Raw genomic sequence first — 26,876 nt, 5'->3', positions numbered from 1 at the left:
ATAATAATAATAATAATAACAGGGCATCTACCATTTTAACAAATGTTTAACTGTACACTGTAGTATTGTTAAGTATGAGCACATTGTTGTATAAAAAATTTCTAGAAATTTCCATCTTGCATGACTGAAATTTTGTACCCATTGAACAGTATCTAATTTCAACCTCTAAGCTATAAGACCTTTTAAATCTTGCTGCTTAAACTTGTTCCTCAGAGCAGCAGCTCCGGCATCATCTGGGAGCTTATAAAAATGCAGCATTTCGGCCCCAATCTGAATAGCCAAAGAGTGTCAGGCATAAAAACTTTAAGATCAATTCAATTCCATGTAGCTAATAGTCATTTAAATGAAAATCATGAAAATGAAAAACAACCAAAGAAGCAATAAATTGATTCTTCTGAATCAGAATCACCTGAACAGGTTAACAAGCTCTCGGTTTGAAGGCACATTAGAGTAAAACATTGCTTTGCCAGATGTCTCGGAGGCAAAAACCTTGAAGAAAGTAGATGTACTTATTCTGCTGTGGAATACAATGATGAAATTTGTGAAAACAATGCTCAATTCTTTAAATTCATGCGGTTTGAGATTACCATTGTCTTCAATGAGCCATTCTGAAGTTGCAACACAATATGGCCTTTATTTCTTTCCATTTTTTAAAGTTTATTTATTTTGAGAGACAGAGAGGGAGCATGAGCAGGAGAGGGGCAGAGAAAGAGACGGAGGGAGAGAGAGAATCCAAAGCAGGCTCTGTGCTGTCAGCACAGAGCCGGATGTGGGGCTTGAACTCACGCACCTTGAGATCATGACCTGAGCCAAAACCAACAATCAGGATGCCTAACTAACCACCTGAGCCACCCAGGAGTCGCAGCCCACAGACATTGTCTTTAAAAGAGGAAGGTTTTTTGGGGCACCTGGGTGGCGCAGTCGGTTAAGCGTCTGACTTCAACCAGGTCACTCTCTCACCGTCCCTGAGTTCGAGCCCCACGTCAGGCTCTCGGCTGATGGCTCAGAGCCTGGAGCCTGTTTCTGATTCTGTGTCTGCCTCTCTCTCTGCCCCTCCCCCGTTCATGCTCTGTCTCTCTCTGTTCCAAAAATAAATAAACGTTGAAAAAAAAATTAAAAAAAAATAAAAGAGGAAGGTTTTTGCTTTCAGAAGACCTCCCAAAGAACCTGCACATTTGGGGAAACAGTTCTGTTTCTGTGGCTCTACCTACAGAGCCAGCCAGTGTTCCAAAATGTATTGGTACTATCCAGTGTGGCCAGACAATTCTGCTTCATCATTTTCATCATTTTTGTTGCTTTTTGCTCCACTGCTGTATGTATCCTATGTCCCATAATACTAAGCCATCCAGTGTGCAATTCTAAAAGCATCATTCACAACAAATAACTGCCTTGGTCCCATTTGAGAAAAAATACTGTAAATGTGCTCTTTTATTCCCCCAAAGAGCTACAAGATAGAAAACACCCCTGAAAGTCATTTTCTTCAGGAATCATTTATACGCAGATTTAGGGAGCTTTTGGGCAGAGGTATCTAGTTAGAATATGAATGTCACCAGGCCACTCTCCAAAGTGAACGAGTAAAAAGCACGACAAGGCAAACACATTCGCCTCCTAGTACCAGCCTTACCTGGTTTCTCACTTCCTCTGGTGGTACTTGGATCTATGACTTTAGGACAAAATGTAACAAAACTGCATATTAAATCCAAAAAAAAGTGTATCTTAGAAAGGACTTTCCCCTACTTACTTTTTTATTCTTTCCTAAATCTATTTTTAATATTCTATCTCCAAAGTGATATTTGGCAGTAATTGGGGAAGCTCTGGGAACTTAGGGTAGATTATACGTCTATGATATTCGCCACAATTGTGCTTTATTACTAGACATTTTGTTAATCTTTTGCATTAAAAAATGAAAGGGTCCCTACAATTACCATTTAGGGAAGGATTCTTTGGATTTAACCACATTTCCTAAACTGGAAATTGAACATATAAACGAATGATAAAAGTCTGTTTCTTCCTCTGTTCAAAGCGGGGAGGATGAACTAGAAGTTAGAGGTTTTTGAGGATTGATGCTCATAGAAAGAATGCATGTCATGGATAATCCATTTGGCTTTGTGAGAATGTGATCATGTACTGCATTTTCTCATTACCTGGGTAGGTTGAGACTATAGCAAGCCCAGACCCCTTTCCTAATCCTCTTAGGCAGTTAGATTGCTAGAGCTTTGCAATGTAGCCTCATGATGACTTCTAGTCGGTATTGAGAAATTGGAAACTGGCAATAATAGCATCTGCTTAGGGCAAGTCTCTTCCTTATTAAAATAAACAGAAAATGTAAAATATAAATGTCCAGGTAATCACGATCATTTAACAAGGAAAATTTACGTTGCAAAGTTGAAAATATGTTTGCATCATTGATTTGAAATCACTAGAATTTTATTACTACTCACAATTTAAACTGTTAACGTGGAGACGTTTTATTTAACCTCTCTAAATTGCTAACATTCACATTTTAAGTGAAAATGATATGGGGCACTTGGGTGGCTCTGTAGGTTAAGCGCCCCAATCTTGATTTCAGCTCAGGTCATGATCTCACGGTTAGTGAGTTCAAGCCCCTCATCAGGCTCTGTGCTGTCACCGAGGAGCCTGCTTGGAATTCTCTCTCTCTGTCTCTCTCTCTCTCTGTACCTGCCTGGCCTGCTCTCTCAAAATAAATAGAAAAACTTAAAATAAAAAGACAACTCCCTGTGAAAGACTACTTATAGATAATTTTCTAGACTTAGAGCAGAGGCCTCACTCCCATTCTGGATGCATCTGCTCCAGCCATGAAAGCCATGCTTGAACTTTCATCCTTACAATGTTGAAATGGCTATATGCATGTATATCCACAGTGAGGGCTTTCTTGTGTTTTTAATAAAAGAATTAAACTTTGCAGGAAAGTGAAAGGAAAAGTTGTTCTTAAAAAAAAATAAAACATCACAGTCTAGGTAAAACCTGTGGGGATTCAACAGTACTTGAAAGACTACTTTTAAGTATTCTTGATCTCAATGATCTAAGGGGATTGTGAGAATTAATGAATAGTGGGTTGCAGACTAGGTCAAAACAGAACTTCTCTACCCTATTACCCCCCAAAAGTTTTTATTGTAGATGCATATTCTTATCATACTATTTGGGGTTTATTCAGCTGGATATTTGCATTTCAAATAGTCATTTAAATACCAGACAGTTGATGGAAATCTAATGAAATTACAGAAATAAAACCATTCACTTTTCAAAATGTGCCAGAATTCCATCTATTAGAGAAATCAATTTGAAATGTAAATGACATAAACTCAACACATATTGCGTTCCTGTCAAGTGTAAAACACAATCTTAGGCACCGTTGGGAGGGTGGCAAAGCTTATGGCTTAATTAGCCTTTGCTATTCTTCACATGAATATCACCTAATCAGTGAGAAAGAAGAGTGTGAACTCTTTCACTTAAAATTACAAACAATAAGTAATAAATCTACAATACTTAATCTATTTGATAATTGTAAAATAATTGATAATTGTAATATTGATAATTGATTGATAATTGATAATTGTAAAATAAAAGGAATAATACCACAAGGCCACATATTTTGAACAAAGAGGGTGAAATGATCTAGTGTGTACACACACATACAATATGTTGGATGAGAAAAACAAGCCAATCTTGACTCTGTTCAATTAGGACCATTATACCAAAAGGCAGTACATTTTTTCTGGAAAGGACCAGACTGCATACATTTTTGCCATTGTAGGTCATTCAGTTTCTGTCACAACTACTCAGCACTACCACCGGAGTGCAAAAGCAGCCATAGACCACATGGTTGTAACTATGAATGAATGGGGTTGTGTTCCGATGAAAGTGTATTGACAAAAATAGGCAGTAGGGCTGGATTTGGCCCACTGGCCCTAGTTAGCTAATCCCTATTCTACACAATGTTAAATTTACCACTTGAAAAGCAAATCCCTTCATGAGAGTGTTGGTTGTGGTATTTGTATGTGTGATAATCCAACCACCACAAAACGTGGCTCGAAAGATTAGAACTCCATGATGCGTGAATTTTGTGATGAGTCAAGCATTGCAATTACCCAGTATATTTTGAACAGGGGCCACTTGATGGCTTACTATAGGGAGGATAAAACAGTAGAAAATATATTTCAAGGGACAATTTTATGATAGCCTCGGGATAGACTAGATAAATTACAACATTTTCCCTATTTCCATTTTCTGTCAACCGTTTTTTACTTTAGATTCCATGTATTGAAGTTTAATTAGCTACAACTACTAGTCAGAATAAACTACGTCTTTCAAATGACAAAAATATTATTTTCACATTACCTTAAAGGAGATGTTTTCTTAAAGGAGATGTTGTAAAACATCTCCTTTAAGAAAATGTGAAAATTTTCTTACCTACAAAAATATTAAAATACCTATAAAAATACCTACAAAAATATTAAACTCAAGGCACTATAACCCATTGCAAATATCAATATCTTCCCTAAATTAGAAGATATATTTGCCATTGCTAATTTAATTCAGAGTTTACCACATTGACTATATTTTTTATTCCCTAGGAAATTGTAAGAATAAAATGTAGCTTTTATTCAAAGATGAATGATCATGAAGGGTGAAAGGAAAACTGTATGAAATACTTGCAATAAAGAACTCTATATCCATCCTGTAAGTGTAGTAATAAAATGATGTTTTGCATTGCAAATGGTATTCTATGTATTTCCCACTAGTCAGTTTTCAAATTTTGAAAAGGCAACAGTCTACTCTGAGTCTAAAACATCTGATTAGCTAAAGTGTAATTTTTAAGTTGACAACTGTAAATGTTTAGTACACATAAATTTTACAAGTAAATAGCACAAACCTGTGATATACCAAGTGTAATTTATAAATTGGTGACATATTGGTCTACTTAGATTTCCTTCTTCTGAAGCCTTCTAATTTATAGGCATAAGCAAATTTCTGAGAATGAAATTCTGAAGCCCTTCATTGAATGATTTTAGGCCTTTTAAAATAAGTTTAAGTAGGACATTTTAATTTTTTTTTTTGGTCGTGAATGGGGAGCAACTATTTTTGTTTGTTTCAAGTTTTTATTTAAATTCTAGTTAGTTAACATACAGTGTAATATTGGTTTCAGGAGTAGAATTTAGTGATACATCCCTTACATATAATACCCAGTGCTCATTACCACAAGTGCCCTCCTCAATACCTCTCACCCATTCAGCCCATCCCTGGCTCACCTCCCCTCCAAAGCAGGACATTTCTCAAATGTATTCTCCTATACAAGGTGTTGAATTTAAAGAAGTTTAGTAATATGCATACATAATCTCCAAGAAAATATTTAAGGATTTTATCCATCTACAAATGTCCATACTCGTGAACATTTAGATTTCAAAACATTCAAACTGGTTAAAAACCAGAATCTGGGTGGGAGCTCACATTGACCCATATGAGATCATGTTAGGGTTTAACTTTGTTCAGGCTCCTAGTGTCTGCTCCATGATAAAACGAAGTAATGATATTTTTATCATGGCTATCTCATAGACGTATGTTATACTTGCATTTACAAAAGTGTCATGGCCTGAGCAGATGCAGGTAAAGAATATAGGTAGAAGGCAAATAGAAACAATAGATTGTTTTAGAATTCTTATGCAGGATTGTTTTTCCAGAAGGTATTCCCAGATAGTCTCTAATTAGAGACAGTTTGGCTACATTGCCCTTTCCTTATTGATTAAATTTTTCCTCCAATATCTGTCGACATCTAAGGATAAGCCAACTTTTGAATAGTATATTCACATCCTTTTTTCTTATTTTCAGATTCTGTAACAGAGATAATATTCAGATTGAAAAGAAGGTAGATTGTTTTGCATTTAAGCCTTATTGAAATGTGTTTATTTCAAATATATCTTCAGTATTGACATTAATCCTTATGAAAAGAATACAATATTTTAAAGAGTTTTAGCATTTCTTACATTTTTCTTGTGATTTCTGTTTCCACAGAATATTTGCTTCTGACTTTTTATGGGTTGTGAAACCATTCAGTGACCAAAAATGGTGAATATACGTAGAAAAAATTGAGTATGTCATCTGCTACCGTGAATAATTTTAGATTAGATTGCATTCCTTAAAATGGAATCTACAATGTCAACATGCACAGTTTGTATTTTACCAGGCAGAATTTTGTGACTATATTTACCAGGCAGAATTTTGTGACCTTTGTATACCCCCAGAATTATCAATTACGTGAGGAAAACTTAAAGTGGATTATTGCAATTGTATAGTTAATGCCAAGAATTTTAATCCAAATCCTGCAGTTATCTTTGATTCGGAGATACATTTCTAAACACAGGCCTGTTTCTTCAGCTGGCTGAATGGAGAAAAAGGCTAGATAAATTTTGGCAGTCTCTGTTACTATCTCAAAATTCAATGTTCTTAAGGTGTATCAATTCATTATCTGATTATTTATCATTTCTTCCCCTAATGCAGTTAGGTATGCTCCATTTTTAGGGTTTTATGATTTAATTTGCTTGCCAATGACCTCTAAGTAAGTCACAATACATTTTTTATTAAGTGAGTCTTAATAAAACAAATTATTCCTTAAGAAACCAATTATTCCCTATCATATAAGGCAACACTATTAGTAAAATATCATAAGGAAAAAAATTCACATAGGGAATAGCGAGAGTAGACATTGGGCTTATATTGGCATGTGTTTTGCGATATGACGAAAACCTGTGCTTCTCCGGACACTTGAATACTTAGCTTCAATATAAATATGTTATAAGTAGATCCAGACCCAGAGATAATTTATTGGATAAAATAATCATAAAAATACTGTCATTCATATGCAATAATGGGGAAAAACTGTTATACATAGGATGATCTGTCGTTATAAAAAAAAAAAAAAAGAACTACTTTTACTCTTATCTAATAAACTTCAGTGTTATAACAGTATTCCTAGAGAGAGACACTAGAGGTCTAGTTTCAAACTCACTAATTTACTTATATCTCCACTCACATTATATACTAACTTACAAGAACACTCTGACACCTTCTTTTGGTGAAGCCTAAAAAATACCTCTTTCTAGTTTAGAAGCACACCTCTATTTTTATTCTAATATCCACAGCATCACTTGGTATAACTATTTTTTTTAATTTTTTTAATGTTTATTTTTGAGAGAGAGAGAGAGACAGAGACAGAGTGTGAGTGGAGGAGGGGCAGAGAGAGAGAGGGAGATTACAGAACTTGAAGCAGGCTCCAGGCTCTGCGCTGTCAGCACAGAGCCCGACACGGGTCTCGAACTCACAAACCGTGAGATCATGACCTCAGCCGAAGTTGGATGCTTAACTGACCTAGCCACCCAGACACCCCAGTTGGTATAACTCTTGAAATGAATTGTCCAGAACAGATCTACCGTAATTATATAAAAATTACCTCAGAATGGAAAAACAATCATTAAATTTAACTGTAAAGAAAAAAATTCCTATTACAAAGCCAGAGGAAAGGAGTGTCCAGAGCTTAAGACTAATATAAATGTTCTCTGTTCAGTGGTTATTAAATTTGGTATGTTTGCACACAAAGAAAATAATTTGTTATGTAGTAACAAAAGACAGCTACAACTTTTAAACTATTTAGAAACTGTCCCACTTTTCACACTGGTAAATTTTTATGAATTTGGGCTAAATGTGAATATGATTTGGCCAATGGGAAATAGAATCATCAAGTTTAAAAGAAAGCATGTTTCATCATTGTTTCAGAGGTTACCAAGGTTTCATAAGCCTTCTGTACCATGTGCTATGGGTATATTTCATATCTTCACTAAAAATTATTTCCTTTAGAAGCAAACTATTATAATTTAAACTAGTTCAAGAAATATTATATTCTTGACTTAGAAAATCAAAAATGTTCAAGTTTTTACTGTAAAATTGGAAATCATAAAAACCATTTATGAATGAGTGATTAGAGAGAAGATAATCCCAATGAAACTATAATTGGAAACCAGTTTAGCATTCAGGCTGGCCTGCTATCTGCCTTGTGAGAGAGACGCCCTCAAGATGCATGCCCACAATGTGAGAAGAGCACACTCCAAAGAGACACTGCCACACATTTGATTCACTCACATCGGAAATAAAAGTGGCATCTGGAAATAACTTAGAAAGTAAGTTGTGCTTTGGGTAATGAAAAGGCTTTAACTCAACGTGAATTAAAGTTGAAACAATTTAAATGGACAGATAGAATGCGGTTGTTTTGTCATTATACCACTTCCCATTGATGAGGACACTCTCTTAGGATGTAAATTCAGAGCACAGAGGCTGCATTGTTGGAATAGAGAATTTCCAATATGTTTGTCATTTGTCACATGGAGCACATCTGCTATAGTCAAACTATGGCAAATTGATACTCCCCACTTCATTAGAGACCAGGGTATAGAGAGGCGATCAGTGTATTACCATGAACAGTGATAGTGTTGTATTTCAAGGCTTCTAATCACCAAACAAGAAAAATATTCTAAGGATAACTCCTCTCTCTACCTGGTCCATACACAGTCCAAAACATGAGTAGATTATGAATCTTTTTTCTTAAATGTTTATTTATTTTTGAGGGAGGGAGGGAGGGAGAGAAAGAGAAAACACGAGCAGGGGAGGGGCAGAGAGAGAAGGGGACAGAGGATCCGAAGTGGGCTCTGGGTGAGTCTGATGTGGGGCTCGAACTCACAAACTTTGAGGTCATGACCTGAGCCGAAGTCAGACGTTCAAATGACTGAGACACCCAGGCACCCTCAAGCAGATTATAAATCTTGATAGACACCAATGCACTGGGTTATACTGTATGGCATTGACATTTTTATGTCAAATATTAGCCATTTCATGTAGCTCAAGCTTAAGGTAAACCATGTTACATTCTAAATGGGAACCTCTTTTTAAGAATCACTACTGATTGAGATCATAGCTGAACACAGGAAGCACGAGAAATACCACAGTCCAAGTTCTACAGGTAGCCAGTGCTTGCTGAGTGTCCAGTCCAGTCAAGGGACTAGCACTGCCCCAGTTCATCATACACCCTGGGAAGCACAGGAGGATGACTGGGGAGGAGACCAAAGAGCATAATCACATTTTAAGTAAATGCAGTAGTTTTAAAAGGAGAATATCCTCTCCCCTCACCTCCCTGCTGTAGCAGAAAAATGTGGTGTATACTCCTCCCCATAATAGAGTCAGGTAGAGAGCCCATAAGAAAAGGACTTTCTCATAAAATTAGGAAGTAATATAGCAAGAGTTATCGACTCTTGATTGGATTTCTTGATTGGATATTGTCAAGGTACCCAACTTGCTGCTGACAGGGTGCTATGAACTAAATTGTTTCCCCCAAAATACTTATGTTGGAGCTGTAAACCTCCAATGTAATCAGATATGGGATGGGTCCTTTGCGGAGTTAATTGAATTTAGATGAGGTCACGAGGGTGGGCTTCTCCTGATGGAATCAGTGCCCTTATAAGAAGAGACACAAAAGAGTGCTCTCCCTCTACCTCTGTCTCTCCGTCTCTCTCTCTCCATCTGAGGACACAGAGGGAAGGTGGCCATCTGCAAGCCAAGATGAAAGCTCTCACCAGAACCTAACCAGGTTAGACCTAGATCTCAGACATCCAGCCTCCGGAACTGTAACATAATACATGTCTATTGTTTAAGCCACTCAGTCTATGCTAGTGGTCGGGCAGCCCAATACAGACTAACACAAAGAGCAAAGGAGCCTTGCGAATGAACAGATGCTGAGATGCAAGAACAAAAAGAAGTCCAATGCTACCACCTCAATGTTTTTTTCAGTTTTCAAGTGCTATGGAACCCACTGTACATGAATTTGGGGATTATGGAAGGTGGGTAAGAGTGGAGGCTACAGTCCTATGAGGCCGCCAGGTGTGATGCTCCCAAGTGAGTTTCAGTCAATAAATGTAGTCACAGAACCACCAGTGGTAGAGAGAGCCCCTTGTCATCAGGTATATCGGAGTGTAAAAAAAAAAAAAAAAAAAAGATCAAACAGACAATGATTCCAGATGATGCTAACACAGGGAAAGAGTTATGTCTCAGAACAGAAGCCCTACCTGAGGCTCGAGGTATTGAAGTCACAATCTGATATAATTCAATTGTTAGAGTCATGATCTCAAAGCAACAGGAGTGTTTAAAAATACAATTAAATTGTTCTAGTAAACAAACAAAAAATGAATTAAAAGTTAGGGAGTCAGACTGCTATATTTCCTACTAATGAAGTCTGCGACCCAGAGAGAGAGGGAGTAACCACAAGCAGTTGGTGGCAATTATCGGGAAAAATAAAATTACTCCATATTAATAGCCCAACAATTTGAAGCTCTTTTCTAAAGCTTTTATATCAGTGTTTTCGAACATAATTACATTCTGAAACTATGGGTATTTTTCGGAACATTCATTGTTTGTCATTCTTTTTATGTGTAGTGCTCTGAATTACCATAAAATTGTTTCTCAGGAGATTTCTACTAGACAAATGAAAACATCTTTGAATGTTTTGCATCAAAAAGTACCACCAACTCAGTTCCTGTAACCAACAAGAATTAATTGAGTACTTACTATGAGCTAAAATTTCAAAGAAGGAAAATTGTGTTACCCCCGACATCCAGAAGCTCAAGGTCTAGTAGGAGAGACCAATAGATTTTAACAATTAAGGATTTATAATATATAATATATATATTTTTCCAGTTAAATATGTTTTGTTACCATCCAAATAGTATTATAGAAAAGAATGGATTGTTATTTAAATTGTTTATGCAAGCATGCAAATATATTCCAGAAAAGAAATTATATTTGTTAATTGCTTATCTTAGAAAACTAATACTTTGCACACATATAACAAATTTTGATTTAATATCTCACTGCAAATAGTTTTTAAATGAAATTACAGGAATCATTAGCCACAGAACCCATGATGGAGATCTCCTTAATTATTTACTCTCATTTCTAGTTGGTCTAGTTTTTCTGTTTATTTCACAACAAACAGTTCATAAATGAAAACAACTCAAAAATTTTTAATGTTTATTTTTGAGAAAGAGAGAAAGAGGGAGTGGGGGGAGGGGCAGCAAGAGGGGACAAGAGGATCAGAAGGGGGTTCTGTGCTGACAGCAGAGAGCCTAATGTGGGGCTCAAACTCATTAGATCATGACCTAAGCCAAAGTTGGACACTTAACTGACTGAGCCACCCAGGTATCCCAACAACTCAAACTTTTTGAGTGACTATTATATTTATTTATGAAGTTTATACACGTCTTAAGGTAGGTTTAATAACTTCCCTAAATGTGTCCTACTGTCTACATACAAGATTATTTAAGTGTCCCTAAATTTCCAAAGGTTAGGCTTTTTTTTTAAGTTTATTTATTTTAAGAGAGAGAGAGAGAGCACAAGCAGGGGAGGGGCAAAGAGAGAGGGAGAGAAAGAATCCCAAGCAGGCTCCACTCTGTCAGCACAGAGCCTGACACGGGGCTCTATATCACAAACCACAAGATCATGACCTGAGTCCAAATCAAGAGTCAGATGCTCAACCAACTGAGCCACACAGGCACCCCAAAAGTTCAGCCATTTATAATCACATATATTCAATAATTTTCCTTGTGTTAGCTAATACAGCTGGCTTCATTTAACACCTACCCAGTCAACAGAGTAAGAGGCTATATCTCAGCTCTCCTGTATCCTATAAATTTAACTAAAATATTCCACCAATAGTTTGAAGTCTTTCTAATTTTCCCCCTCCTGTTTCCCTTCACATTCCCATTTCTCCCATTACTGTGCGAGCACAGTAAAAACTCCAGTTTTTACTTGCCACATGCCATATTTTATAAATCTGCTATGTCAACTATCTGTATTAAAAATGCATAGAGTAAATCTGATGTTTTTATGTGGCTTACAAGAACAAAGTCTATACTCTTCATCATAACATTCTAGGTGCTTTATGGTCATTGACAGTTTCATTCCCAGGTCTTTTCCAATCTCTTTACTTTATATTCTAACCACACTTAAACTCCCCAGATGTGCCAGGAATGGACATAGGCCGTACTACTGACTTGAAACAACATTATCACTGACTTAAAACAACAAAGGTTTATTTCATATTCATTACATATTCATTCATTCATTATTCGTATTCATTACAAGTTGACTGAGAACTCTGCCACACGTCCTCCTCGCTGATGGCCCCTTCAGAAAAAGGCTGAGCAGAGGAAACATGGAACATGTGGGACGGGCTCTTGTACACTTTCATTTAGAAGTGATACATATGTTATGCTTCCACTCTACTGGAAAAGCAAGTCCTATGATCTCGGATGATCACACCTAGGGAGGGAAGCCAGGGTATAAACAAAGTCACATGTCTTCATGATTCTGTTTATTCTAACTCCTCTTCTTCTCCTGCCCAAATATTACCCTTTTGTATATGACAATATCCTTTCCATTCTTCGTGATTGAGCCCCTTTGTATTCCCACTGGCATCGTGTTAACGTGCTTCATGAGCATTTATCTCATTATAGTAACAGCACTGACAATAGTAACAGCACCGGAAGCATTACTTTTTGAGCACTATGTGCCAAGCCTTGTGTCGTACTTTATAAATATCATATTCAATCCAGACAAAAACCTTATGACCTGGGCTTCCTGGGTGACTCAACCCGTTAAGCGACCGACTCTTGATTTCAGCTCTGGTCGTGATCTCACCGTGTGTGAGTTGGAGCTCCACCTCCGGCTCTGCGCTGACCATGCAGAGCCTGCTTCAGATTCCATCTCCCTCTCTCTCTGCCCCTCCCCCACTCGCTGTCTCTCAAAAATAAATTAACATTAAAAAAAAAAAAAGCCTTAGGACCTATTAGGTATATTCCTTTTGGCAGAGAAGCAAGCTTGGGACGGTGGAGGATAAAGCGTTTGGCTTTATTCATACACCTGAAAAACGGACAACTCAAGATTTGAATCCTTGTCTTCTGGTTACAGAGACTGCTGGTTGCACAACATTCCACAATCTTTACCTTGCATAATAGAACCTATTCGGAGTTCTCTAAGTTCACAGCCATTTTCATAGTCTTTCTACATAAGGAGCTCTCAGTAAATAATTGGCGAATTATTTAGTATTGTTAGTGCATTCTTTCATGACTCCATAGTCTTCTGCTTCTCTTGTAGGGAGTGGTAACAGTCCTTTAAATAGTTTGGTTCACTTACATAGGGGAAAAAAAACCTGTAGGAAGGCTGGATCTATATTTATTGAAGAAATCTTGTTAGACTTCACTTGTCATTAAACTATGGCTGAATCCATTGGCAGAGCAAGTAATGCCACTGCCTCTGGATTCCAGCTGGCCAATCCTGACAGTGCAAAGAACCAATGGTAATTCAAAATGAATTCTGAAACCTCCATGGGGTGCCATTTTAGAGTTGAATGCACAATACAACTCTGCCTCTATGAGGCAAGTTGGCTGCAATTTTTAAAATATATCTAGTTTCACTGTGTTCTAGCAGCCTATTTACATGTTATGAACTCTGACTACATTAATTATAGCTGCCACTTTCTATAAATAAATATCAGTAGCAAATAAAACTAGTATTCAATATTGTTTTGTACTTCTCCAGGCACAGCCTGTCAGTAAATTGGTTAGAGTCTTTGATAGCCATTTTACACTGAGCTTGGTTAGTGCCAGGATAATTGGTGTGAAAGTAATGAAATTACATCATAATTTTAGAAGGAATACAGCTACCATATGCTTGCATTACAATATAACTGTTGGTTTGTTTGCAGATTACACATGCCTCAGGCATCCTTTAGAGTCATCTCAATTTATTTAGAGAAACTTCTACATGCATCAATTGGAATGATGTTCAGTGAAAAAATTAAAGAAAAATAATTTCTTAATTAAAAAATATATAGCATCTATGTTTATTCCCACAGCTAATGATCAGGAAAAACAGTTTCTTAAGTTTTTACAATGACATGAATAGCCAAACAGAAAACCCTTAGCGTTGAATCTAACAGAATTAACCAAAACAAAATATATTTTTCAATAGTGACCATTTCTATGATAACCAAAATCAACTTTGAAAGTCTACCAATTCAAAATATCAGTAGAGTGGTTTTTTTTTTATTTTTATTTTTTTTTTTTTACTTTATGACAACAGGCTTCATGGGGAAGAGTGTCAGATCAAGATTGGTTGTGAAGACTGAAATACAATTTATTTTTTTAATGTTTATTTATTTTTGAAAGAGAGAAAGTGTGAGCAGGGGAGGGGCAGAGAGAAGAGGACAGGGGATCCAAAGCGGGTTCTGCACTGACAGCAGCGAACCCGATGCAGGGCTTACACCACCATGTGATCGTGACCTGAGCCGAAGTCAGACGCTCAACCAACTGAGCCACCCAGGAGCCCTAAACACAATTTAAACAAATGGAATTGAGGTTGACACATCAGTGACAAAAATAAACAGTCCTGTGGAGTAAAATTTGGAGATGTGGGTTTCTTTGTCCCTGAGTCTTTACAGTTACCAAACCTTTGAAAGGATCATAGCAAATATTATGTTATAAAAAGAGTAAGGTTTTTTTTTCTGGTCAATTACTTGATTCTTAATTTTTTAAGATAGCATTTTCAAAGATTCAGAATACATAGCCACATACTTAAAATGCATTAAGCAGAGTTTATTAAATATTCAATAATTCAGAAGATAGTCATCGCCTTGCTCCCTCACAGTTAGCTCTGTAGGAGTCATTTATCATGGGCCCAGAGTTAAACATAGGCTGTCTACCAGTGCGATTTCAGAGGTATACCTCCCAGGCTAAACTTCGCTGTTCAAAAATGTTTGAAATGATTTGACCAGAGGACAAAAATCTTTAAATGCACTAATAGAGATAAGGCTTAAAGCGTAAATATTCATGATTGAGGGAATGTATTAGATAAGATTTGTAATAAGGCACCCACACGATGGCTCTTGGTTTTCCCCCCCCAAGATCAGTTTTTATAGTTGAAGGGGGCGGTGGTGGATTCAACATGAAGCCAGGAGCGCCTTGGACTCTCTTCAACTCTGCAGTGATCTATTTCTCACTGGCCTGATGTGAAGGCTGGAGAATGTCAAAATGGAGCTCTGTGTAAAATAACATCAGAGAAACAGAAAGGAAGACGGGCACTAAAATCCAAAGATAAATAGGCACATAAAAATGTATCTACTTCAACCACTTACTCGACTATTAACTATCACCTCTTTGGGTCACTCCCAAAGTTAGGTATCACTCATTATCTCTTACCTATATACTAGCTCCACTGGGTATATATCTACCATCGTCTCCACCTCAGTAGAGGTACAGTATTTTGTACAATGATTGTACAATATTTTTTCAGCTCTTGGAAGACCACCTCGATCCCAAGAGAAAAACATCCACCCTCTCATTTCAACTCAGAATTCATACAATTTAGGGACACCTGTCTGGCTCAGTTGGAAGAGCATGCAAATATTGATCCTGGGGTCCTGAGTTCAAGCCCCACATTGGGTGTAGAGATTACTTAAATAAAGTTTAAAAAAAGAATTCATACAATTTATTGTCTCATATGTATTCTTACAAGGTCTTACATTTCTTTGTCTGAAATTTTATATTCCATTCTTCTTCTCTATACTCATGTCCATCGTGTTATCCTGTTGTTATCACATGTCCAAATCAGTTGATGGTCTCCTACTTGCTCTTCTTATCTTCAGTATCCTGAAGTCACATGCCTTTAAACTTCTCACTTAGGCAAACTTTCTCAAAACATTCTTTTTATTGGGCCAAATCCCTATGCAAGAATGTGTGATGGTGTCAGTGTGTATGTTTATACATATTATTTTTCATTATTCCCTAATATACAGATGACACCCTTAATAGTGGGTTTTGTATAATGCACTATGAATGCAATTTCTTCACATATCTAAAACCTATTCCATTCATTTGGCTATAAAAATTGCATCTTATCACCCATTTATCTATCACATTTTTCCAATCCTTAAAGATCCAGGTTATTGCTTCTTTCTCCCATGATAGTCTATACCACTAAGATTTTCCCTTTGAAGTCCTGTCCCATTTGTTGTCAATGCTTACACGTGGAAAGTTAACTCCATCTAACAGCTTCAAGTGCCAAAGTTTCCCTTCATCTCCCTTGGGGACAAGGGTGAATTTTTGTATAACTTAAAACACATAGCCAGTGATGACTATATATCAAGTACTATTATTTATCAGCTTACATACTGATTTCCATTGAGTCTAGGGCCAACTCACTTGACTAGTTGTCAAGTATAGGTTGTCAAGTAGATTAATTATTTTTGGCTTTCATGCAGGGGTTAAATCCCAATAGGTGGGTACATCTTGTCATTTAGTTAGGATTTAAACTGTCCCTTCTATCCCTCTTCTCCCAAAAGTAGTTGATTGAACTAGGTGACCACTAAACTTTCTATTCCTGAGATTTCTTGATTCTGAAACTGGATGACTCATGGGAAAACAAATTTGAAGTGAAATCAGTTTGTATAAGGTTAAGACGATCCATGCAGGGAAAGTTCTGAGGCAGGTTGCTGGAGAATTTGCAAAACAAACAATAAGAATAATAAAAATATATAAATAATATATAATTTTATATTATATATCCATCAGAAACAAAGATAAAATGGTAGGTTAGCAAATTGCTAATAAGAATGATTATAAAGAGCTAGATTTATTATTCAATGTGAGCATTGGCCTAGTTATAAAAACCTGAGAGAAAAGGTTTAATGAAAGCATTTAAATATGTGATTCAAAATGATAGGTAAAGTCTAATTACTATTATAACACATTTGTGTTCTTTCAGAATTGTGTGTGCTTGAATCAATACTATCGTTTCAGAAGTTAAGAGAGTATGTTTTAGTAGGGATTCAATTCACTGGTACAGAATATAAATGACAAGTCATGTAGCTTATTAAAGTTCTGGGCTACTTTAATCGAGAGAGAATTGTGGGAACATTTTTCCAGGAATCTTAGAGGGTGTGGTGATAACTGGTAAGACCCCAGTTATAGCTTGTAGCACTAGACCCCGAAGAAGGCATGTGCTTTGAATAATTATATCTGGAAGCTGCCTCATTTTGGAACCAGAGAGTAGGGTGAAAAAAATGCAACAGAGCTTTTCTCTAAGGTCAGGGATTTTAGAAAACCATTCCCTACTTGGCTGGCCTCATCCTAGAGCTGTAAAATTAAATTGGCTAGTGGAAATTGCTGGAAATAAAATGCCAGGGAATAGAATATCCATGCCTTCTTTTTCAGAATGTCTGTTTCCTCCATTTTAAACTGTAACACTGGGCCATACTTTGCCTTTCTTTCTCCCCTACTCCACCCTCCCTCCTCACCCTTCTCATTTCCTACAAAGGAACAGGTTTATATAAAGTTATCTATATAATTCTTAAATCTGTGGGGGAAAGTTAAAATCTTTGAAGGAAATGGCTTTTATCCCATGTAAAATTGATTCAAACCCATTTTGGGTCAACAGGAGATAAAAGCAAAGCATACCCTTATGTATGTCCATCCTATGCATGACTCCTGACAGTGATTTTGCGATAACTAGCATGGAAGATTCTTGGGATAGGTTTTAGAGACGGATGTCCAATGTAGGAATTACTGTTTGGTAATAAACATACTAGGCCCCCACCCTCCCCGATGACTGAATACAATAGTCTACAAAGTGTCCTAACAGAGCACAATGTTATAGATAAAGCATTATTAATTTTTAAGGCTTTCTGGTATTTTTTATACCTAAGTTTCTTTGGGTATCTTTCAAGGAGGAAGGAACACACACCCAATTCTGAACCAGCAAGTTTCTAGGGCAGTTCGGTTAGAATAAGCATCTTTTTCTGAGAGGAACAATTCCACCCATTTGGATGCGTGATTACCTTCTTTGTGGCTGGATTGATCTTCCCCCAGTGATAGGTGTTTGAGAGATCCTCTGTTAACTAGATTATAGGCTAGGAAAAAGACATAGGTTCTGACTGATAGATCCATGCAGGTAATTACTTACATAGCTAATGAAAGGCGATTAATGGAGAAAATCCTTGTATTCTATTGTAAATGAATCCTTAGAAAGAAAGGACACAAAGAACAGCTGGATTTCTTTAACAATAAACTTGAAACTAAAGAAATGAAAATATTAATAAACATACAATTTCTAACTTTTTCTGATGCCATTTCTTTTTTCTTCTTTAAGATGGCAGGTCTGCTGTGACCAAAGAAAATCTTTTCTCTGAGAGTGACAGGAACACAGAGATTTAAACATTATATAAAGATTTTGGTCTGTCCTCAGATTGTTGTCATTTAGGTGCCCAAAGATTTTCCACTAGAACATATTTAGAAATTTCATTTTTAAATTTCTCCTCCAAGCTTTTAAAGTCCTTGGAAGTTTATACATATTCCTTTAAAATATGTTTAAGTCAAGCATTTTACTACCAGATTTTCTATGGAAATTAACCATAATAACAAAGCATTAGGAACTTGTAGAGCAGAGGCCATGCCCTTACATGAAAATGCCTACTTTTACTTTATAAATACATGAAGAACACTGAAATGAGAAAAATTTTAAAAGATACGTATCTTCTCTTTTGAGTTGGGAGTTATCATATGGACACTTATTACCAGAATTTATTGACCCGGATATTACAGATTATCAGTATTATCCTCAAATTCAAAGAGCCATCCATAGGGGCTTTCTACACAAGCTTCTCTTTGGAGAAGTTCTAAAATGAAGGCAACTTTATGGAAAGTAGGTGGAAGTCAGTTGTCACAAATGCCTAGTGTGTTGTTTATGATCATTAGTAATGTCTGCTGATTTGCAAAGCATGTTAAGAGGCTTTGTGTAGAAACAGCCACATGGTGAGGAGCTGGAGTAGGTGTGATTGCATTCAGATATTAAATTATACTTTATAGTGTATCTGTAGGGTTGCATCAATCCAACAATATAACATTTGCGAAGCAAAAGTACTTTAATGTCTTCTCTAGGCAAGTAAATGGCAGAGCAAGTGTACATTATTCTCAACAGGGAAATTCAAGTATATTTTGCTGCTGCTGACGAAAAGATTAAATAAAAGAAATCCAATTTAAAATATCAGTGTTCCAGCACTAACCTGTAGTGAAAACAGAATTCTGAAATAGGAAATCTGTCACTGTCTGCAGGTATAGGGACTTCCACAATTTAAGACAGTAAAAAGATCATATCCTCCTTTATTTTTTAAAAAAGTTTTCAGCAACTACACTTTCACACTTGGACAACAGATGCTTCTGCCTCTAAGGATAGGAGTATCATTTTTTGAGCACTTACTAGGTGTAAGATACAAGCATTAGCATTTAATAGACATTGTGTAATTAAAAACCTCCTGATAGCCTTAAAGAGAATGTATTTTGTTAGGATTTTATGGAGGACAAAATAAGAGCCACAGACTATCAACACATAACCCAGTGTTGCAAAGCTAGTAAAATAAAAAAAAGCTAGCAGAGCCCAAATTCAAGCCTCTGTCCCTCCAACTTCAAGGTGAATTGATGCTCTTATCCAGATGCTGCACTCACTTATGCCATAAAGGTGCATTCACCCCATCTAGCACTTTTTATGTAACAAGCATCTTACGATTAATAACATTCTAGGGGAGTTTTTTTTTTAAGTGATTCTCTTCTGTGATTTAAAATAAAGTTACGGTAGCCAAAATATGACGGCCTTAATTTAGGAAATCCCCTTTAACAGTTTACTATTATTATTTAACAATGTTTCAGTGACAATAAACCAAACATAGGGGCAGGGGTAGAGAAATATAGCTTGTTTTCATTTTTCCTTTTAAAGTTACTAGTAACACTGCAATATTTTCTTATATATGTATGCAAATGTAGCCATACATTAACACTGAGGTTAATAACTAATCTATCTGTATTTTAATAATTTATAGTTGAAAAAGCTCCATGTTAGAAAAGATTTCATCAGTCTATATTATCTTTCAATTCCTAAAATAATCATTTTAAGTTCAGTTCTGCTCTTAAATATCTTGCACATTAACTTGGGAGTGATTTGGAAATGAACTTGCTCATCTCTAGATATTCATTTTGCAAAATATTTAGCTGTCCTATATATGTAAGGACATATTGAATTAGATGAATAATTTATTTCCTGGCCAACAAATGCAACCCAATTTACCAAACACAAAAACAAATAAGCAGAACAAAAACAAAAACTCGTCAAAACAATCTCCATAATGAGACTGCTAATTCGTTTCTTTAATACCTTAGTATCTCTTTCTCACTTTGTGGCAAATCAAATACAATCAGTTTGTGGTAAATGCTAATCAAAAGACACTAGAAATAGAATTCATCTGAATGTTTGCTTGCAACTTCCCTCATAGGCTATGTAACATTTATGTCTGGGTTATTAAGTATTCAACTTAACCTAAACCTTGTGGAGGACGCCATAAATGTTTTTCTCACCAATTTCTTACACAAAGCTGGAAACTCCAGCTTAAGTCAGGAGGTTGATTTCTCCTACACAAGAAACAGTATGATTCTTTTCACACCCCTGCCAGAGGCAATTATGGCTGTATTTAATTCCTGAATATACAGTTCTTTGAACTCTTATTCACAACCTCAGAAGGGAAAAATAATGTGCTTTGTGTCAAAATACAGTATCTACTTTCTCTTAAGGCTTATTTTTTTTAGGGCAGCTTGAAGTTCAAAGAAACATTGAGGGGAGGGCACAGAGATTTCCCATATATTCCTTATCCCCACAGATACTCAGTTCTCCCATTATCAACATCTCTCACCACAGCGGTGCATTTGCTAACAACTGATGAACTTACACATCATAATGACCCAAAGACCACAGTTTACAGTTTCACTCTGGATTTCTTACTTTGAATAGGTATAGTGAAATGTATGATATGTATTCATCATTATGATATCATATAAGATATTTTCACTGCCCGAAAAATACTCTGTGCTCTACCTATTTAGCCATCCCTACCCACCAACCCCTAGCAACCGCTGATCTTTTTATTGTACCACAGTTTTGCCTTCTCCAAAATTCTATGTATTTGGAATCGTACAATATGCGGTCTTTCAAAAATCGTTTAGTTTGTTTATTTTGAGAGACAGAGAGAGAGAGAGAGTGCAAGTAAGCAGCGGAGGGACAGAGAGAGAGGGGAAGAGAGAGAATCCCACGAAAGCTCTGCACTGTCAGCACAGAGCCCAACACAGGGCTCAAACTCAAGAAACTGTGAGATCATGACCTGAGCCAAAACCAAGAGTGGGAGGCTTAACCGACTGAGCACCCAGGCACCCCCACTATGCGGTCTTTCAAATTGGCTTCTTTCACTTGGTAATATGCATTTAAGCTCCCTTCAAATGTTTTCATGGCTTGATAGCTCATTTATTTTTATCACTGAATGATATCCATTGTCTGAATGTGCCAGAGATTATGTATTTATTCATTTACTAAATAAAGGACATCTTGGTTGCTTCCAAGTATTGGCAATTATGAATTAAAGCTGCTGTAAACATCCACGTGCAGGTATTTGTGTGGATATAAGTTTTCAGCTCCTTTAGGTAAACACCAAGGAGTGCAATTGTGGGAATTTATGGTAGGAGTATGTTTAGTTTTGTAAAATCTGACAACCAGTCTCCCAAACTGGCTGTACTATTTTGCATTTTTTACCAGCTATGAATGAGAGTTCCTGCTGCCTCACATCCTCGCCAACATTTGGTGTTGCCAGTGTTCCAGATTTTGGCCATTCTAATGGGTATGTAGTGCCATTTTGTTGTTTTAATTTGCATTTCCCACAAATTGTATGGTGCACCTTTCCATATGCATATTTTCTGCATACCTTCTTTGGCGAGGTGTCTATCAAAGTCTTTGGCCTGGCTTTTAATAGGGTTGTTTGTTCCCTCGTTGTTGAGTTTAAGAGTTCTTTGTATATTTTTGGTCACTATCTTTTTAACAAATATATTTTTTCCAGTCTCTGACTTATTCTCTTGACATCGTGTTTTTTTTAAGTTTATTTATTTTGAGAGAGACAGAGAAAGAGCGCACATGCGCTCATATGAGCAGGGGAGGGGCAGAGAGAATCCCAGGCAGGCTCTACGCTGTCAGCACAGAGCCAGACTCAGGGCTTGGTCTCACAAACCATGAGGTCATGACCTGAGCCAAAATCAAGAGCCAGACACTTAACGAACTAAGCCACCCAGGTGCCCCGACATTGTCTTTTACAGAGCAGAAGTTTTAATTTTAACAAAGCCTGGTTTATCAATTTCTTTTATGTATAGTGTCTCTGGTATTGTATCTGAAAAGTCGTCACTATACCCAAGGTCATCTAGGTATTTTTCTATGTCATCTCCCAAAAGTTTTAGTTTTGCATTGTATGTTTAGGTTCATGATCCATTCCGAGTTAATTTTTGTGAAGGGTGTAAAATCTGTATCTAGATTCCTTTTCTGAGTGTGGATGTCTAATTGTTCCAGTGCCATTTATTAAAAATACTATTTTTGCTCTACTGCATTGCCTTTGCTCCTATATCAAGGATCAGTTGGCTATAGTTATGTGGGTCAATTTCTGGGTCTCCTATTAGTCTATTTGTCTATTCTTCAGCCAACATCACCTTGTCTTGATTACTGTAACTTTATAGTTAAAGCCAGTTAGTATCAACCTTCCAAGTTTCTTCTTCTCCTTCAGTAGGGGTTAGCTCTTCTGGATCTTTTGTCTCTCTATATAAACTTTGGAATGACTTTGTTGGATCCAAAAAATTACCTTCTGGGGATTTTGATTGGGATTGCATTGAATTTATCGATCAAATTTGGAAAACCGGACATCTTGATAATATTGAGTCTTCCTAACCAAGAACATAGAATATTTCTGCATGTATTTATTCTTTGATTTCACTGATAAGAGTTTTTTTACTTTTCCTCATATATATCATGTACATATTTTGTTAATTTATATCTAAATATTTCATTTGGAGGGATCCTAATATAAATGATATTGTGTTTTTAAGTTCAAATTACACTTGTTCATCGCTGGTGTATAGAAAAGCAAAGGACTTTTGTATATTAACCTTGTACCCTCCAACCTTGCTATAGTTGGTTACTAGTTTTGAGAGCTTTTCTGTCAATTCTTTTGGATTTTTTACATAAACAATCACATCATCTGCAATCAAGAACAGCTTTATTTCTTTTTCCCAATGTGCATATCTTTCTTTCTTTTCTTTTTTTTTCTTACTGCATTAGTTAGAACCTGCAGTATAATGTTAAAAAGGAGTGACAGAGGAGTGCCTGGGTGGCTCAGTTGGTTAAGCATCTGACTTAGGCTCAGGTCATGATCTCATTGTTCATTAGTTCAAGCCCTGGATTGGGCTCTGCACTAACACTGCAGAGCCTGCTTGGGATTCTCTCTCTCCCTCTCTCTCTCTCTGCCCCTCTCCCACTTGTGCTCTCTCTCTCAAATAAAAATAAGAAATAAACTTAAAAAAAAAAGGAGTGATGGAGATGACATCTTTATCTTGTACTTGATCTTAATGGGGAGAGCTGGGTTTGTCACTATTATGATGTTAGCTGCAGGTGTTTTGTAAATATTCCTTGTCAAGTTGAGGTAGTTCCCCTCTCTCCCTAGTAAACTGAGAATTAATTCTTATCACAAATGGCTGTTAGATTTTGTAAAATTTTTTTTTCCCTGCATTTATTGATGTGATCATGTGACTTTTCTTCTTTTGCCTGTTGATATAATGAATCACATTAATTGATTTTTGAATGTTGAACCAGCCTAGCATATCTGGGATAAATCCCACATGGTATATAACTCTTATAGACATAGTCAGATTTTATTTGCTAATAGTTTTTGAGAAATTTTGCATTGTGGTCATGAGAAATATTTATGTATAATTTTCTTTTCTGATAATGACTTTGTCTGGTTTTGGCATTAGGGTAATGTTGGCTCCATAGAATAAGTTAAAAACTATTCCCTCCATCCTCTGAAAGAGATCATGAGGAATTGATACAGTTTTATTCTTTAATGTTTTGTAAAACTTACCAGTGAACCCATATGGGCCTCATGCTCTCTGTTTTGGAAGGTTTTAATTATTGATCCAATTTCTTTAACAGATTTTGCTCAGATTGTTTATTTCTTCTTGGATGAGTTGTGGCAAATTGTGTCTTTCTAGGAATTGATTCAAGTCATCTAGGTTATCAAATTTGTGGCATAGAGTTAGTTGTTCATAGTATTTCTTTATTGCCATTTTCATGTTGAAAGGATCCATGGTGATCATCCCTCTTTCAGTTCTGATATTAGTAATCTGTGTCCTCTCTTTTTTCCTTAATTAGTCTGGCTAGAGGCTTATTGATTTTAGTGGTCTTTGCCAAGAACCACCTTTTGGTTTTATTGATTTATATCAATACTGATATCCTGTTTTCAATTTTATTAATTTCTGCTCTAATTCTTATTATTTCTTTTCTTCTACTCACTTTGAATTTAATTTGTTCAACTTCTACTAGTTTAATAAAGTGTAAACTTAGATTATTGGTTTCAACTTTTTTCTAACATAGGCATTCAATGCTCTAAATTTCCCTCTAAGCATTGCTTTCACTGCATCCCACAACTTTTTTTTTTTGGAGTTTTGGAGGTGTAAGTGAATTTTTATCAGAAAGGAAAGTTGTCAACTTAAAACAGCAGCAAATAAAAAATTAATAAGAAAACTTCCGGGGCGCCTGGGTGGCTCAGTCGGTTAAGTGTCCGACTTCGGCTCAGCTCACGATCTCACTGTCCGTGAGTTCTAGCCCTGCTTCGGGCTCTGTGCTGACTGCTCAGAGCCTGGAGCCTGTTTCAGATTCTGTGTCTCCCTTTCTCTCTGACCCTCCCCTGTTCATGCTTTGTCTCTCTCTGTCTCAAAAATAAATAAACGTTAAAAAATTTAAAAAAAAGAAAAAAAAGAAAACTTCCTATTATCACAGATACACAAGACCTCCATCATATACAATAAGGGAGGCATATTCGATTTGTGACCCTCACCCCAGGAATGCCAAATGCTTTTCCTTTCAATCTAATACTTCTGGATTCCTAACAAAAAGGAATACAGTAAGGGCATGGAAAAGTTTCTTACTGAAAGGAAACCCCCCCAAAGAAGAGTAAGGAAGGGAATGTAGAAATTAAGAAGTCATGTAGAACACTTTTTAAATTGTAATGAACTACATTTTCATATCTTCACAGTAATACAAATCATGGTCACTTGCAGAACTGGTTCAGATTACTTAAATACCAGGTACATTTTTAGTCCTCTACATAAGTGTTTGGAAGTTACTTATGTTTGTATGAAATGAAGCTACTAATACATTTCTACAGCAGTAACTGCATACCAGGAATGCCAAGACAAACACAAATCAAGGAGCGGAGTTTTCCCAAAGCGGCAGTGTGAAAGGACTGTAAACAGTTGATTCCATACATGTGAATGGGTTTCTTTGCTACAGTAAGTCCAAATGGAATAAGGAATGGAGATGTGTAAAAGGTTTCTTGAAGGGAAGAACAATGACACCTGTATGCGTTTAGTTTTCTGTCCCTTTGGCCACGTCACATTCTCCCCCTGCACTGTCTGATGTTTATAATGTTAGGTGGTCTCTAAGCAACTGCATGACCAGGGTGCTATCTTTGTATAAGTCTTCACTCAGTATATCAAGTTGTACAATGGCTTCATCGAAAGCTGTTTTAGCCAGTGTGCAGGCAAGCTCTGGGTTATTAAGAATCTCATAGTACAGTACAGAAAAGTTATGGGCCAGCCCAGGTAGATTGGGTGTGTGGGTTGCATCTCTTTCTTGCTCATATCAAAAGCCTCTTGATAAGCTCCTTGGGGATTATCTATAGTTTGTTTTCCACCGTCACTACATGCAACTTTGGCAAGGAACCGCAAGTAGTCTCCCTTCATTTTCAAATAGAAGACCTTACTCTCTGGGTTAGTTGCATTGGCTATTAAATACTTACCCAGCACCATGGTGTAGGTGGACCTCAGTTCAGATTCCACTTTCTCCCAATAGACCTTATTCAACTACAACTGTTTGTCAGAGGTGTTTGTCATGAGATTTTCTGCTTCATGCTCCAGATGACCTTCAGGATGGCCCTGCCGCCCTGGACCACGTTCTTGAAGAGCATGTTGCACTGCTCTCTGGACAGCTCGGCTCCCTGCTCCATCACGGCCTTCATGCAGGTGGTCATGTCATCGTAGTGCTCAGCCTCCTGGGCCACCTTTGCTTTCTGGATCAACTCTGTTTTCTTCATGCGGACAGGGAGAGGAGAGCAAGGGCGAGCATCAACATGGATTGGCCTGAGGTGGGTCCGTGGAGGGCCTTCCCGTCTCCATGGCCTTAGCTGTGGTGTGACTCTTACCACTCTGATTGGCTTTTAACTTCTTAGCCCAGCACCCTCCCGTCTCTTGCATCCCACAGATTTTGCTACATTGTGTTTTTGTTTTCATTTAGTTCAAAATATTTTTAAATTTATCTTGAGATCTGTTCTCTGACCCATGTGTTATTTGATAATGTGTTCTTTAATCTTCAAGTATCTGGGGATTTTCCAGTTATCCTTCTGTTATTGATTTGAAGTTTAATCCCGCTGTGGTCTGAGAGCTAACACTATATGATTGTTATTCGTTTGGATTTGTTAAGGTGTGCTTTATAGATCAAAATGTGCTCTATCTTGGTGAATATTCCATGGGAACCTGAGAAGAATGAGTATTCTGTTGTTGGATGAAGTAGTCCATAGATATCCATTATATCCAGTTGATTGGTACATGTTGTTGAGCTCAGCTATGTCCTTAACTGATTTT

The 26,876-nt window shown here is 36.8% G+C and overlaps 1 pseudogene; it reads right to left on the bottom strand.

The window, feature by feature from the left end:
• Window positions 1–24,042: 24,042 nt before the first annotated feature.
• LOC128315423 (14-3-3 protein theta-like) lies at window positions 24,043–26,668 on the bottom strand (annotated as a pseudogene).
• Window positions 26,669–26,876: the final 208 nt, after the last annotated feature.

This window comes from Acinonyx jubatus, chromosome B2 (genome assembly GCF_027475565.1).
Source record: "Acinonyx jubatus isolate Ajub_Pintada_27869175 chromosome B2, VMU_Ajub_asm_v1.0, whole genome shotgun sequence".
NCBI classification, from domain to species: Eukaryota; Metazoa; Chordata; class Mammalia; order Carnivora; family Felidae; genus Acinonyx; species Acinonyx jubatus.
This window is presented reverse-complemented; position numbering and strand designations above follow the sequence as displayed.